Source organism: Terrapene carolina, unplaced genomic scaffold (genome assembly GCF_002925995.2).
Source record: "Terrapene carolina triunguis isolate 2854851 unplaced genomic scaffold, T_m_triunguis-2.0 Scaffold250, whole genome shotgun sequence".
Taxonomy (NCBI): Eukaryota; Metazoa; Chordata; order Testudines; family Emydidae; genus Terrapene; species Terrapene triunguis.
This window is the reverse complement of record NW_020664601.1, coordinates 881,652-888,244: the sequence shown is the minus strand read 5'-3', so window position 1 is coordinate 888,244 and position 6,593 is coordinate 881,652. Positions and strand designations below refer to the sequence as shown.

Sequence of the window (6,593 nt, the reverse complement as noted above, 5' to 3'; positions counted from 1 at the left end):
CCCCCCACATGGCAGCCTGCGCTACGGGGGAAACCATCCCTTCCCGCTAACTGGGGGGAATGCTCCTCGGCAGCTACTGAGCTGCCCTAAATTTGTACATGCAAAATACAACCTAACCCCCGTGTGCACAGCCCAGGCAGGGCAGAGATACACCCTCCCCCCCCTTACAGTCACCCAATGGTTCAGCCCGACAGCCTGCACTCGCTCTTCCACCCCAATGGTTCGATCCGCTACTTTGCACTCCCCATCCCCACCCCCGTCGTAGACTCAATGGTTCGACCCAGCACCTTGTGTCCCCTCCCTTTGGGGGAGCGGAGCTCGCTGCGTGACCCGGAAGTGCTGCGAGCCTGGTTCCGGGTGGGAATCCCAGCGGCGTTGCGCCCCCCCCCCAGTGTCACGGCCTAGTCTCTCCCCCCCCGCCCACTTCTCCCGGTTCCTTGTCAGCTGGGCAGCGCAGCGGCGGCGCGTTCGCTGAGTGAGGCCCCGACGGCGGCGCTGGGTTTTCTCCGGGGGTGAGTCGCTGAGGCCGGGAGCGGAGCCCCCCCCCCCCCCGAGCTCCGCGGGTGGGCTGCCCGCCCTAAGAATCTTGCGCGAGGGGGAGGGTGTCGCGCGCGGGGGGCGGGGGAGTCCGCCAGGGAGACGCGGGCGGGGGAGTCTGCCAGCCGCGCTCGCGCTCCGGCTCCGGGCGCCGGGCGGGGATTCGTTGGGAGTTCGGCGTGTGTTTGCTGCGGGGCTTGTCCTGGACACTCCTTTTACTTGGCCACAGACAACATCGCTTCCCCGCACGCACCAGCGGGCCTCCGCGCGGGCAGCTCCGCAGCATATGCCCCGCTGTCTCGCTAGCTCAGGGTGGCGGCGTCCCAGCTCTCGCCAGCTCCGCTTATATAATCGGTAGCAACAGGCCTTTGAGACCATGACTGAGGTGCTGGAGGTTACAGTTCAGTAACACTGTTTTTCTACTAAACGAATGTGTGGCAGGGGCCGTTTTCCCAGTGTGACTTAGGGGCAGGAATGCAGTTCTGTCAAATCAAAGCCTGGCGGTCTGGTTGCGGCCAGACCCACCCAGCAAGATGGGTTCGGGTTTTAAAAGCTCAGAGCTGTAACTTCTGGGTGTCTCTTACTAAACCTTTTAAAAGATTATTAAAAAAGCTATCTTCTTGCAGTAAATGCAGCATCGAGCCCTTAGGCAGAGAATGTTCACATTAGTAATGTGTCACAAAGTATGGACCATCACAAACTGCTTACTAATTTGTTAGTCTCTAAGGTGCCACAAGTACTCCTGTTCTTTTTTCATTGATATGGGCACAGTGTGGCTTGATCTCAGTGTTTCAAATGTCCTCTGAAGTACAATTTTATAATTTAGCAATAAAACTGGATGTAAAAGACCATAGGCGTGCGCAGCACATTTCATTAGGGTGTGCACCCAGGGAATTTTTTTTTTTAAAGGCGAACAGTTTTTGAATACTCAATCATAAAGGACGTTATTTTTATTCATCAAACTAAAGAAACTAAAACTTAACTAAACTTATTTTTTAAAAATTAACTAAACTTTACTTAAAAAATGAGACACAAAATACCAAATTTTTGCTGTAGTGATAACCAGGCGAATACAAAGATACAGTCAATTTTCATGATCTTTATCTTTAACTAGGGTTACCATATTTCAATACTGCAAAAAGAGGACATTCCACGGGCCCGGGGCCCTGGCCCCGCCACAACTCCGCCCCTGGCCCCGGCCCAACTCCACCCTTTCCCCCGCCCCTGCCCAGTTCCGCCCCTTCCCCAAAGTCTCCGCCCCCTCCCCTGAGCACCCCGCATTCCCCCTCCTCCGCCTCTCCCTCGCTGCGTGTCAGGCAGAGGCGTGCGTGCGCCTGGCACCCGGCGCCAACTACACCCCCTTGCCTGCCCGAGCAGCAAAGCTGCGGCAGCAGCCAAACTACCGCGCGGCGCAGTTCCCCCGGGCAGCAGGAAGGGAGCCGCTCAGGGCTGGCTGCCGCGGAGCTGGCTTCACAAACACGGGCTGGGTAAGGGGACCGGCAATCTGGCACCCAGCCGCCCACGGATCCTGACTCTGCCGCCCTTTGCAAAGCGCCTGGCAGGGCACGGGACTGCTTGGCTGGGGCACGGGCAGCAGAGCCGCAGCCAGCATCCCCCACCCCTTCCCCGGCGCCGAGGCCAAAGCCTCTGCCTCCTCCCCCCAGGGTGGGGATTTGGGGAGGGATCCAATGGGGGAAGAAGGGGGCGGAGTCGGGGCGGGGGGGGGGGCGCAAGCCCCCTCCAGGCTTCTCCTGTGGAGGGACAATGAAGTAAATATCAGGACAGTCCCGATAAAATCGGGACGTCTGGTCACCCTAGGCATGAATAAGATACTGGGCAGATTTGAGGGGCTAGCACTGGTTCTGCAGCTCAAGGCAGCTGGACTGTGGGGTCCCACATCCAAGAAGGGATGGAGTCTGTATCCTGGCGGTGGGCCTGAAAGGGCCAGACTAAGAGAGACAGCTGTCTGGACACAGCTTGGAGGACCCAGTATGTTTAAAAGCACATGGGATCAAAGGATTGCGTCCAGTACAGCAGCCTGATGATGGCTCACAAGGGGACACTCAGCCAGGGCTGTAACATGCTGGTCTTTCACCTCAGAAGTGTCAGTGGGTTATCTAGTGAAAGCCACTGTAGGCCAGGGAGTGGTTAATTAGGAAGTTGCAGACCTCCACTCCTGCCTCCCATGCTATCTAACCCCATGCAAGTTAAGTTTAACTGTGGCTTTCTGGCTCTTTGAGTAGTAGTTTGAGATCCGTTTATTATTACTACTCTGATTTAGCTGCTTTGGCCTATTTATTAGAGCATCTAATACTCATCAGAAGAATGGGAGCCCTTAGAGATCTCACTCTAAACAATACTGAGACTGCAATCTTTAGTCAAGATTCAAGTCTTGTGATACATGCACTGATTGCCTTTTCTCATGCTGAAAGCTTGTCAGATGGCGAAGAAGTGGGATGTAGCCCACGAAAGCTTATGCTCAAATAAATTTGTTAGTCTCTAAGGTGCCACAAGTACTCCTGTTCTTTCTGTCACTGGAAGCCTCTTTAGGCCAGATATTAAAACCCAAGTCAGATGTTTATGGAGAGATCTGAAATAGTCTCAGATTCCTCATTTTGCGGGAAGAGGTGTCATATTTTTTGCAGTTATGGGTTCTGGGACTCTAGGAAGTTGATTATGTTGTTCTGCATCATTCCTTACAGTTATTTAAAATATTGTAAAGGCTTTGATTGGGTGGTTCTAATTCCTGATATGTAGGCTGCCTGGAATAAAGATTTAGACTTATTGTGCTGGTTCTAAAGTTTTGTTGCAAATTCCAACATTACATATAATGTATGTGAAATGTATAGCAGTAAACTGTAGAGGAATTATTGCGTTATTGCTAACCCAAAACTTATCTAGTGTGTCTAAGACTATTCTTTTTTTGAGTCAATTTAACTTCTTGTTGCTTTACATTCAGGATATCATGGTGGTTGTCAACCTGTGTATCTCTAGCCTTTTTCTCAACCTCATGAGGTGTGATCTTTATAACTTTTATGTGTGTTTTAGTTACTGCAGCTTCTGAAACCTGAATCACATCCAGTGATTTTCTGATGTCCGACATTAAGTGGGAACTGCACAATTTCAGTAGTATGAAACCCAAATAAAATAGACATTTCCTGGTTAGTGAAGTCTGGAAGTTACATGCTGAGTCTTTAGGAGATTTAAGTTTAGTTGTAGGTGTTCTCTGGTGTATATCTTTCCAATTACTGTCAACAAAACAAAACAAGTGATCAAAATAATGGAATTGAAAACCTCAAAGATATGAGAAAATCTAACTGACTTCTGCTTTCTTGTCTTGAGAGTCTCTGTAATCCAGAATGCTTCTGCAAGTAGACTAAAAGAAATCTGTTTTCATTTTTTTAAATGAATGGTACACCTAAAGACTACTCAAAGTACCCAACATAAGAAGATGACAGTGCTGTTGGATTAAAATGTTGATTTATAAAAATGTCAGGGTCTTGGGTAATTTTTTTTTAAATTACCTATTGTACCCCTTTCCCTCCAAAACATGTTAATTCAGCATTTAATTTTTTGTTCCTTCAGAGAACCTCTTGCAAGTACAAATTTGAAAATCGCTTTTTAACTATTTGATAATTAAATGTAAATGATTTAAAACTCTGTTTCCATATTGAGACTAATAAATAACTTTCACAGTAAAGTATGGGGTTATTATGTATATTATGGTCGACCTCTCACTGTGCTGTGCACACACGCCCACAGAAGACAGTCTTTGCTCTGAGTTCACAGTTTATAAAGATGAAGACAGTAGAAGAGTGAGGGAAAGGATCAACGTACAAACAGTGATCTGGGCAACTGGCATTTACTTATTGTTTTATATATAAATGTTTTATTAAGATGTTGCAGAGCTCATCTTTTTTTATTTTTTTACAGATATTTTAATGTTTTTTTTGGGGTGTGTGTGAGATTATTTCCAGGGCTTATCTTAAATTGCTGTACATAAGATGTGTATTCAAGTTCTGTGAATGGTGCGTAAACTATATGCACAACATTTTTTATGAATTTGAAGTAAATAGTAACACCCTTCCCTCTCTTAGCTTTAATTTTTTGGATGAGACATTTGTTGGGATTGAAGGTAAGGGGGAAGAATGGTGGGAAGGGGTTGGGAGAGTATGATGGGAATATGTAAAGAGGGAGGGAATTCATAGTGGGAGAAGGGGAGAATGATAAGGCACAATGAACAGGTGTAGTGAGATTGAGTAACTGAGGAGGTGGACAGGATGCAAGTGGACCAACACCTAGTGGCAAGACACACTGAAGCAGAAAACAACATTCAGAGTGCAAGTTTTAGAGTTAGGTGAATATCAGGAGGCTGTGAAGGTCTCTTTGGGTTTGATGTGGTGGTGGATGGATGCTGAGGGCTCTGACTAAGCTTCCCCAGCTTCTGCCTTACTCCACAAAGTCTGCTAGTGCCTCTCCGTCATAACCTGCGAGTGTGGTATTCCAGTACTGCTGCTTTCCAGAAAAGAGACTATTATTTCTGATAGCATATTTAATTTTGAGGGTCTGGACAATGTTAAATTAGTCTTCACTGGTGGCCCAAACCAAATTTGCACCCACATCTCCAGTTGTGAAAGGCTAACATATGTAAATACACAAATGATATACTCCAGATCTGGTGACTTAAAAAAAGATCATCTTGCTCTAAAAGTGGCTAGGCTCAGGCTCAGTGGGATTGAATTCCAGAAACAATGGGCCTGAGCCATTGAGAATATACTGCTTCTTAAATGCATTGAGTCGTCATCAGTTTTTCTTTTAAAGGGCAACTGTTGAGTATGATTTTGTTTTTTGTGAACTCCGTTGTTTGCTTTCTTTAGAAACTAGAATCTATTTTAGCTTCAGTTTGTCACCTTCTATTTGCAAAGGCTGTGTCTTCCCCCTTCTCTATCCCAAATTTCTCATGGAGCAAACGCCTATGTGAAGTTTTCTTTTTTGGGGCTTGATTCTGTGTTCTTTATGAATGCAAACTTCCCATTAACTTAATTGAGTGTTCTGAGTACTGTATGTGGCAAATGCAGAATGGGGCCTTGGTCATAACTGTCATCAGTTATATCAGCTAGGTTTTTGGAGTAACAGTGGCTAATTTGTGCTGCATTTGTACTTCATGGATACCTTTCATTGGAGAAGAAGAGCAAAAATATTATACAAATTAGATAGTACTAGTGGCTATGTCATTCCAAAGCAACAGAATGAATGAATACATGTACATTTGAAATCATGAAGACATCTACTTGACCATTTCTTAGAACTATCACTAAATGTCTGATTCTTACTCTTCCAGTTCACTTCTTATCTGATACATATATTGTAATAAGCTTCATGGGGATATTCAAGTTCATTTGTAAGCCGTGGGACAGAGAAAAGATGCAAAAAGAACAGGAGTACTTGTGGCACCTTAGAGACTAACAAATTTATTTGAGCATAAGCTTTTATGGGCTACAGCCCACTTCTTCGGATGCATAGAATGGAACATACAGTAAGAAGATATTATACATACAGAGAACATGAAAAGGTGGAAGTACCCATACCAACTGTAAGAGGCTAATTAATTAAGAGAAGCTATTATCAGCAGGGGAGAAAAACTTTTGAAGTGATAATCAAGATGGCCCATTTCGGACAGTTGAGACAAAGGTGTGAGGATACTTTAACTTGGGGAAATAGATTCAATTAGTGTAATGAAAAGATGGAAGCTCATGCTGTAAAGAGAGTGGGGAAAGGAGAGAAGGTGAACTTCATGATAAAGCTGAATTTTAGCTATGGATTCCGTAACTTTCACTTTTTCTTTAAAATTTCGGACCTCGCATAGTTTGGAAATTGTGTAAAAGGGTGAATGTGGATGATAACAGTCAACAGATAAAGAGGAAAATACACCCAATCTATGTTGGTGCAACATTAAGATGGAAAATTAAAATCAAAGGTCAGGAAGTACAAATATTAAGGTTCTTACAGTGATGTGAACTTGGTCACATTGCTCGTCCTGTGTATTTTGTGATGAC

General features: G+C 45.5%; 1 protein-coding gene across 1 annotated transcript in view; it reads left to right on the top strand.

The window, feature by feature from the left end:
• The first annotated feature begins 427 nt into the window (after positions 1 to 427).
• Positions 428 to 6,593, top strand: part of PHRF1 (PHD and ring finger domains 1) — a 42,159-nt gene continuing 35,993 nt past the window's right edge. Inside the window, exon 1 of the mRNA XM_026657625.1 lies at positions 428 to 512. The gene's annotated coding sequence lies outside the window, so the exon portion shown is untranslated. The remainder of the gene's footprint in view (positions 513 to 6,593) is intronic.